Below are 10,325 nucleotides of genomic sequence, written 5' to 3'. Positions count from 1 at the left end.
GCTGGCCCAGCAACTTTGTTCATGGAAACCTGCCTTTCGGCTCCGGGTTCGTCCCTAACCGGGCCTCGGCGGCCACCTCGGGCCCCACTCCGGGAACGTGGCGCCGGGTCACCTGACCGCTCGCCCCGTCAATCAGCGCCTGCCCTGCGCACCCTCCCAGCCCGCAGCCGCCTGGCCCGGTGCGGCGCTCCCTGCGCAGCTTCGGGAGCAAACCCTGCAGCTGGGAGAGAAAGCTACTAAGCTACGATGAAGCCTTGCCCAAACACAGTGCCCTTTATTCAGATTATCCGAAATTGTGAGTCACGCCCCCCCCCCCCAGGCAACTGGGTCTCTAGTTAGGGCAATTTTTTCTTTTTAAGTCTTCCATATGCTCCTCAAATGACCCCATCTCAGTTTGCTGACGTTGCTAATTTTTTTGGACCTATATCCAAAGATAATGTTTACAGAATTTTCTTAACATCTTTCTTTCTTTCTTTTTAGTGCATTATAATTAGACATAATTGTGGAATTCGTTGTTATATAGATAACAATATGTCAATATAATTTGATCATTGTAGCATCATTTTTTTAATATTTATTTTTTTAGTTGTAGTTGGACACAGTACCTTTATTTATTTATCTTTTTATGTGGTGCTGAGGATCGAACACAGGGCCTCACACGTACTAGGGGAGCACTCTACAGCTGAGCCACCATCAAACCCTGTAGCATCATTTTTAATATTAAGAAAATATTTGAAATTGCGTTTCATATTCGCTTATATGTACCAATAGTGTTTGCACTGACCTTGTTCTTCTATTTTTTTCAATTTGCACACAAACACATCTATTTATAGTACCTACTCCAAGCAAATACCAAAAAATACCTGGGAAGAAATGAACTTGTGCTTTGTGTGCATTTTTCTTATTTTTACATTTCATTCCCTGTGCATTCCTATTATTCTTTTACATGATCATCACACTTGGGAAGAGAATGGAAAAAAAACAGCCAAGTTCCTAGGTGGTATCAACCAAAAGGAGAGGACAAATGATAAGCAAGCTCTGGCTTCTTGCTAGCTTCATTTTTTTAAGCGTTAGTTTATGAGGCAGTAAAGATAAACCAGAAGGGACTTCAAAAACAAGTTTTTCAGAAAGAATTCTCTAGACTTTTGTTAATTATGAACTGCAAGCCTCCTGGTCTCTACATGCTGTTGGGGGTAGGAGGTTCTGAGTTATAGAAATCTACTGTCCAGCATAGCTTCCTTCCTTTGGGGGATATTCTTCATATAAGCCAAATAAAATCTTCAGTATTAACTCAAAATGGGTTTGATATTCATTCACTTTTCATTGCTTCCTTCATTTAACAAAACAAATTTGGGGCCTGCCAGGTGTAGAGTAACTGGGGATGATGGTAACTGGGGATAATTCAAAGAAGCCTGATAGAGATCTTGCCCTCATAAGAATGTAGAATCCTGTAGGTGAGATAAGGCATGTAAACAAATATATGCAAGATCCACGATAAGTGCCATAAGAACAGAATAGATCAAGTGCTACCTAGTAATCTTAGAGACACATAAAGCAGCTCATTTCTCCTGGTATCCCTGGTGGAGCCGATGGAAACTCAGATTTCTTCTTTAAGAAAGATAATAAGGCCACATTGGACTGTTTGATGACTTTATCACTTAAAATGATAGCTGTAAAGCACTTTGTAAGTTGTGACAAAATTTGAGCTAAATAGATAATATTTGCAGCACAAATACTAACTATTTAGCTCAATTTTTTTGAAAAACAGGTGTTTATAACTTCTGAGTTTTTCAGCTGAGGGGTTGTTTATTCAAGATTCCTGAAAGGCTATAAAGGAAGAGGCATAAGGGACAACAGCTACCTTTTGCAAAGGATTGAACTGTTCTACTGATGGCAAGTTACCTGGGGACCTGTGCCCTACCTCTTGCTAGGCTTTCTCAAAGAGATTGGTAGTCTTTGTAGGTGATGGGCCCAAAATGTCAAAGAAAGTCTTCTTCCTGGAGTAACCAAGAGGACAAGTTGGTCCTGCTTCTTTGTTAGGTAGGGAAACCACACTTAGCAGGAGATCTTGACCTAAGAGGGTTAATTTCCATAGAGCAGGCATTGTGATCCTCCTTCACATCCTCAAAATCTAGTTTAGGAGACCATGAAGACAGGCCACCCACCAGGAGGCGTAGATAGCCACTATCACACCTGCAACCAGCATCTACTTGCACTCCATACACTGGTAAGGGCAGGGTCTGGTAAGATTTAGTCTGACTATTGCAAGATCACTGTAAAGCATTTGGAGAAAGTGATAGGAATGCAGTCCTGGCCTACTGTTGGTTCAAAATCAGAATTGCCCTACAATTACCAGGAAATAGTGAAAATTGCATTGGTGTCACTTTAGGAAAGAAAGATTTTGACAGAAAATCATGATGAGGAGTATATGTACAGCTTCAAATATATATATGCAGTATATATAATATGTAGAAATGAGTCACTTAGATATTGTTCATATCCAGGAAACTGCATCCCGAAATAAGAGTAAAGAAGAAAATATTTTCTACTGAAGTTTGTGCAAGAGTGTATAAATGCAATTTCTCTTTAAACAATAGAAACGTGGGAAAATGGCACAATGCATTAAAAAAGAACAAGACAACCCTTCTGCTGTACCCCTTGTGTTGGCTGAGTAAAGCCCTGTGTGAAAGAAATGGGTAGGGAAGCTTAGGGAATTTACCTTTTCTTATCTTTTTTCAGGAACACAAAATACAAATCTGTGGCTTGTATATAAGAGATACTAGAGTAATTACTGAATATGTGACTGAATTCCTCAGTCAAACATCTAGTATTTGTGCAAGTTGAAAATAGCTATAAATAAAATTCTTTATAATCGAGTTAAAGAAAAATGATAATAATGCATGAAACTTTTTGAGAATAAATAACACAAAGGCAGAGTTCCTCACAACTCAGTGAACTGAAAAATCACCAGGGAAGCATATTTGAAATTCAGATTGCCTGCCATCCCCCAGAAATTCTGATTTAGTAGGTCTGGTGAGGCTCAGGCAACTTCAGCTGTAATGTACAACCAGGAGGTTAGATGAGGGTGATTGAGAACCACCCATGGAGCTACTGTGCCCAGGGAGCTAGCTCAGAACACTTTGGATGATGGAGGGGCCCAGAAATTGCTCTATCAGAAAAGAAAAATATTTTTACAGGATCTATAATAATTTCAAAATATCTATGGTTAGCTTCATCTCTTAGAATTCAAGTGTTTCATCTAGTTTCAGACCACCCTCGCCATTACCCACAGCTATTAATACCTTCAGCTTCTTCCCAGCCACGTAACCTGTTCTGGATTTGAGGAAACAGGCTTCTAAGAGTCTGCTGGCAAGCAAGTAAGGAGGAGATGGATACCAAGGATGGGGGGCTGAAATGCAACTCCAAAGAGGGAAGGGACTAATGGGGAGCGAGAGCAACCAATGGAAATAAAGGAAGAATTAAAGAGACCCAAAAAGGGAAGGAAGAGCCATGCAGACCCTAAAGGGTATTAAGCCCAGCCCCACTCCTCCAGGGGCACTGCCCACTGGGAATCAGAAAACACTTCTGAATAAAACACACCCTGTGCTGGGTTTATCATACGTGCTAATTTCACTTGGTTCAATTTACTTTGTGTAATTTCATAATGTTGGTGCTGGAAGGGATGTTACAGACTCTGCTACAACCCTTTAATTTAACAGATAAAGAAGCAAATGAAAGATACAAAACTGGCTAAGGAGTACATTTAGGTAAAATAATAACAATGGGAAGAGGAGATGTCCAAATGAATGAGAAATGAAAAGAGAAAATCCCGATGTTGTAAGAGTTCATTGTTCACAAAGAGAAAATGAGGAAGGAAGAGAGGGGAGACGGTTAGTGTAGCGGAATGAAAACTAGGCTAGATTTCAGCCACTTAAGTGCTAATTATGATTCTGATAGCTATTAGTTTATGAGCTTTTAAAATGTAACTTTTCATTTCCTGTACATAAAATAGAAGAAATAATGCCCCCTTGAATTGTTATGAGAATCAAGTGAGTTAGCTGATAGAAAGCATTTATCCTCATCTGGTCCTTTTTATGTTTTATGATGCTCCTTCCGCTTTCTCTTAAGAGGATTCACTGCCACTTTGTGATCATCTTTACTTCTTTATTGCAGACATCTCTGAAACAAACAGTATCTGCCGAAGGCCTGGATGTGCAAATAGGTATAAGCCAGGGTGTCCATCTTTAAAGAGCTCATGAACAAAGAGACCATTATAAATTAACATAAGTTCATCAATATGGCCAAGACATAATGTGAGCCAGGACAGGGACACCTTACCCTCCAGGAGAAGGATAGGAATAGGCAGACATGAATAAGGAACACCTGAACTGAGTCTTAGGGCAGGGGGGTGTAGGTATCAAAAAGAACATGTGTTGTCATGCCTCTGCCCAGCATTGTTCCCCATATTTTTGAAGGCGTTTTATCCCTTTGGGAAATTGCTCCTCTCCTGCTCCAGTAGATTTTGTCAATTACTTCTCTGGGTGGGCTCAAGATCCAGGAATAGCCAATCCTAGCGTCCCATCCCAGGCTGTAGTGATTAAGCTAAGAAAGGACAAGAGATCTCGCTAAGTCTTCCCCAAGGAATTTTCATAGCAACACTGGGAAGGGAAAATTCTCTCTTTTTTTCCCAAAATTAGTAAACTGGAGTTACATAAAATTGTGACTATTCCACCATGTTCCTCTTCTGCTCCTACTATTTATTAGCTGCCATTCCATGTGTATAGGAGAAAAGGAAAACACTGCTGAAAAAACTAGGAGAAGGAATCTGGAGGAGGGAGAGCCCCTGGTTTATGCCCACAGGCATTCAAAGTGCCTTTTGTATCACTCCCTTTATTCTGAAAGTTAACTCATGTTGGAATTTTGTAACTTGCAACTAAAATTATCTAGTCTAATCTAAAATTAATCAGGTAAAGAGTAGGCTTATAAGAAGGCTTAAAGCTAAGAGAGAACATGGGATGTGTTTGGTGATGGGTTGAAGTCCAGCTTGGTCCCCTCAAATCCCTAACACAGCTGATCCAAACATCTCTCACAACCTTAGCTTTAGCTTGGAAATATAGATTTCCATGCTACGGTCAGGCACTTCACATGACTAGGTTGTGCAAGAATGCCCTTGCCCTGAACTCTGGTTGGATATTGTAATTGGAATGTGCCCTAAATCACGGTCCAAACTCTCAGGTGAGCCTTGCCAGGCTCCTTGCTCAGAGGAAAGGCTCAGGTTCCTGGGCAGAGTCTTGAAGTCTACTTACAAATAGATACATCCATCTGGAATCGAGAGTCCACTCTAATGTAACTTCTCAGACAAGAAAGCCCACATAGGTCAGTAGAATATTCTTAAATCCCATCCAGAGGTCATGTACTACATTACTCCAGATTCCCCCTCCGCTGAGCACTGCCTTTATGTACTGAGGAATGGTGGTCAACATAACTTAAACCTGATCCCAACCAAGTGATGCTATCTATCAACTGACTCTCTTTTGTCAACCATTATTTCTTTCTAGAAAATTCTCTTATAGATTTTAGATGGGTGTCACATTCATCTGTGTTCTTATCCTGCTTTTAAGAGGCACATTGCTCCATCAGTTCTCCTGGGCTGGGGTAAGGGCCTGGAAGGCAGGACCAGATGCTCTGTGGGCTTCTTTCCCAGGGAGAACTGACCAGAGGCTCCTTCTTGTTGATTATTGGGTATTTCCAGAGATGTGTACCTGAGGAAGAACCCAGGAATTCCATCACAATAAAAGGGTAAAATATCTGAGCAGTTTGTTGGTGTTATACAATTTCAAGTATTGATTATTTTAACAAACTCAGTTGCTTTGTTTTTCAAAATGTGTTTTGGTATCATCTTACTTGGTTTTCTATTGCTGAATATAACTGACTGCCATATACTGGGAGATTTATAAAGGACAAAGGCTTATTCAGGTCACTGTTCTGAAGGCTGGGCAGTCCAAGGCCAAGGAGTTGCATCTGTTAAGGGCCTTCTTGATGGTGGGGGTTCTGCAAGTCCTGAGATAACATGGGATATCAGATGGTGAGAGGGATGTATGCAAGAGAAAGAGCCTTATAACAAACCCACTTTCACAACAACACATTAACTCTTTACTATGGACCCTGAATGGATTAATCCATTCAGAAAGGCAGAGTCCTCATAACCCAATCACTTCTTAAAAGGACCCACCTCTTAATATCTCACACTGGTGGTTAGATTTCAACATAAGTTCAGGAGGGAACATTCCCATTATAGTAGATGTAGTTACAATCATCATGGCTGTCTACACTAGAAGAAAATAATAGAAATGTGTATCATGTACCCTTTTACCAATAATCATCTTTATTCATGTATCTGCTTTTACTTTTCAAAACAGAAAAATCCAGGGAAAGATTCTTTTCTTTTTGGAAATTGTATACAAGTACATACTTGTTTGGATCAAACTGTCACCTCCCCTCCCAGAGACTTCTCAGGGATCTGAAGCCCTAAGGATGTCATTAGTTAATTCATGTGTGCAGTGAACACTTTCCTCAGCAAATACTTCTAAATTAAAATAAGGGCCAAGATTTGTATGCTTTAGGATTCCCTGGCCATCATGAAGTACTGGTGGTTTTTGTTGTTATTGTTGTTTGTTTGTTTTTTACCAGGAGTAAACCCAAGAGTGTTTAACCACTGAGCCACATCCCCAGCCCATTTTGATTTTTTATTTTGAGAAAGGGTCTCACTAAGTTGCTTAGGGCCTTCCTAAATTGCTGAGACTGGCTTTAAACTTGCAAGCCTACTGCCTTGGCCCCCAGAATTGCTGGGATTACAGGCATGAGCCACTACACCCAGCAGGAAGTACTGTTTAATTTGTTAAGGACAAAACATAAAAAGAATTGATGCAAGCTGTAGGTAAAAGATGCATTGTTATGCAATGATAACCACAAAATTACAGATCTTGTAACCTGTGAAAAGTTCTCTGTGTATTTTGAATTCAGCCAGATGGGAGAATGTGTTTCTCCTTACCACATAGTAACACATGGCTGGGGACCATGAAAGAACCCAGGATGCATCAATAAACACATAACTCTTATTTACAGCAGCAATTTAGCTCGGTTAAACCAGTAACTATCACATTACATTTATGTTGTTAGTTTGAACTAAATAGTGATCAAGTTGTATTAAGTACTTGATACATTGTATCAAGTGATCTTTTTTGCTTTTGTTTATGTAAATGGACAAGAGCTATAGGCCTATGTAGATCACACATATATTTGTACACACTTAAGTAACATTATAAAAAACAAAGGCTGAATGGTTTTCTTCTGATATGTAGCATCCACAATAAGGGGCATGGGGCCCTAGGGAAGAATAGAGTTACTTCAGGTAGAGGAAAATGAAGGGAAGGGAGAGGATATGGGGCTAGGAAGGCTAATAGAATGAAACGGACATTACCTTATGTACATATATGATTGCATGACCAATGTGATTTTACAACATGTATAATCAGAAAAATGAGGAATTATACCCCATTTACGTAGTATTATATATCAAAGTACATAAATGCATTCTACTGTCATGTATAACTAATTAAAACAATTTTTAAAAAATTTTTTAAATGTAACTCCACATAAGGAGTCTATTATTTTTATTTTTCCATAAATAAGGTTAGAATATTACTCCAGTATGCAGTTTGCAAAACATTGGGTCAATCAAACAGCTATGTTAAGACTGACCATCATTCAGGATCTCAAGTTCAAGGCCAGCCTCAGTAACTTAGTGAGACATTGTCTCAAAATGAAAAATAAAAAGGGATGGAGACATAGCTCAGTAGTAAAGCACCCTTGGATTCAATCCCCAGTACAAAAAAAAAATAAATAAATAAAACAAACAAACAAAAAAAAACAATCAAACAAACCCACCAAATTGACCAGTATGATCATATTTTTATAAATTATCCAAAACTTCAAAAGCCCTATACATTATTGTATTTATCTTAAAAAAAAAAAAAATGAGTAGTTTAAACTCTTGAAAGACTCAATTGTGACTTCCAAGCAAAGATGGCAATTGAACACACCCTGCAATCTTGCTTCTTCCCATAGCCTGCTGAAACTACACCAAAGGGACTTGTTTTAAGGCATAAAACCACAAGGAAAAGGAGACAATGAGAAGAACACTTTTGAGGCAGGAAAGTAGATGGTCAAACAGAAATGGACTTCATAGGTCTGAAAAGCCTGACCCTAAGTCAGCATTGGGGGCAGCTGATATAAATCCAATTTCCACTGAAAGGTCAGCAAAAAGCCCAGAAATTAGAGGCACCAGGTGCCCTGTAAGCAGACAGTGATGGGGGAAAGGAAAAAACAGATTAGCTGAAAAAAAAGTATTTAGATCCCCCAGTTCCTTGGTCCACCCTAGCTGGGCAATTGCAATTCCAGAAGAACAGAAATGTATTCTTGGAAACCAGAGGATCTCTGAGATCCAAGTCAAGGGTATACACTTGGAGCTGACACCACAGCCTCCTCTCCCAGAGCAACAAGGAGTCTGGAAGCACCTTCTACAGGGAATCTGAACAGCCCAAAAGAAACACCTAAAGAGAGACAATACTGAATAAAATGAAAGTCATCCATGCACCGAGAGCTCTCCTCACCTTTTTATTCTGACATCCCAATTATGAACAATTATCAGACATCTGGGCTGAGGATGAGGCTCAGTGGTACAAGTACTTGCCTAACTGGCATGAGACCTGGGTTCAGTCCCCATCATAGCCATGAATAAAAAAAAAAATCACAGAAAAATTATTGGATATCTGAGAATAATCTCTCACAAATGTTGCATTGAAATACACAAGCAACAAAACTTGGAAAGAAAGATTAGGTTAAAAGAAAAATACTTAAAACTAGTATTAATATCTATGAACAGTTAGTAAAAGATTTTATATTAATGAATTAAGAATAGGAGACTGGCTGGGCATGGTGGTGCATGCCTGTAATCCCAGAGACTCCGTAGATCACAAGTTCAAAGCCAGCCTCAGCAACTTAGGGAGGCCCTAAGCAACTCAGCATGACCCTGTCTCAAAATAAAAAGTAAAGAGGACTGGAGATGTGGCTGAGTGGTTAAGTGCCCCTGGGTTCACTCACCCATACTAAGGAAAAAAAAGGGGGAGGGATAGGAAACTAAAAATATAAACTTACAGAAAACAAGCAAATAACAATAACAACAAAAAAAATTAAACATGATTATAGAAATGAACACTCAATCGATGGATTGCAAGAAAAGAGTAAAAGAAATCTTCCAGAAAGGGGGAAAAAAAAAGGGGGGGGGGAAAACATAAGCAAATTAAAAGGCTAGTCCAAAAGTTCCTCAAAGAGAAACTGAAAATTCAAGGCAATTGTTTCACCAATGAAATAATTTTTTAAGATTTCTGAAAATTGAAGAATATATGTTTCTGGTACAAAAAAAGCTCACTAAGTATCCAGTAGTAAAAATCTACCCACGCCATGTATACCAGACATGTTTCAGACACAGGTGTTTGGACCAAATATCTGTATCCCTCCAAATTCATATGCTGAAATCCTCATCCCCAATGTGCTGGTGTTAGGAAGTGGGTCTTTTGGAAGATAATCAGACCATGAGGGTGGAGCCTTCTTGAATGGGATCAGTGCCCTTTTAAAAGGGAACCACATAAAGCTTTCTTTTAGCCAAATGAGGATGCAATGAAAAGACAGCTATCTGCAGCCCTGAAGGGGCCTCACCAGAACCCCACCATATTACAACCTCAATCTTGAACTTCCAGCCTCCTGAACTGTGACGAAAAAATTCCTGTCATTTATAAGTCATCAGTCTATTATGTTTTGTTACAGCAGTCCCACCAATAGAAGATAAAGGAGGTCAGTGAGAAGATTCTGCAAGTTTTCAGAGTGGTAAGGAATCAATGATCATATGCAAAATTACCACAAATGAAAATGGCTCTGAACTTTTCAATAGCAATTCAGGAAGTGAGGAGAAGATGGAGCACTGTATTCAAAATTCTCACGGGAAATGAATTCCAACTGGTATTAAATAAATGTCTAGCCTTCTTCACAACTAAGTGTGAGGGTAAAGATCCTTCAGTCAAAAACATTACCCAAGGATAAATGTCTAGCCTTCTTCACAACTAAGTGTGAGGGTAAAGATCCTTCAGTCAAAAACATTACCCAAGGGCTGGGGCTATAGCTCAATTGGTAGACTGCTTGTCTTGTCTTGCATGTACAAGGCCCTGGGTTCAATACCCAGCATCACAAAAAAAAAAAAAAAAAAAAAA

The 10,325-nt window shown here is 39.4% G+C and overlaps 1 long non-coding RNA gene across 1 annotated transcript; it reads left to right on the top strand.

Annotated features, from left to right (window-relative positions):
- The first annotated feature begins 6 nt into the window (after window positions 1-6).
- On the top strand, window positions 7-10,108 carry LOC125615380. The gene is made up of 2 exons (XR_007346041.1): window positions 7-295; window positions 9,886-10,108. It is a non-coding gene; the product is annotated as an uncharacterized LOC125615380 (long non-coding RNA).
- The last annotated feature ends 217 nt before the right edge of the window (window positions 10,109-10,325 follow it).

This window comes from Marmota marmota, unplaced genomic scaffold, assembly GCF_001458135.2.
Source record: "Marmota marmota marmota unplaced genomic scaffold, marMar, whole genome shotgun sequence".
NCBI lineage: Eukaryota > Metazoa > Chordata > Mammalia > Rodentia > Sciuridae > Marmota > Marmota marmota.
The sequence above is the reverse complement of the archived record's forward strand: the minus strand, read 5'-3'. Positions and strand labels throughout refer to the sequence as shown.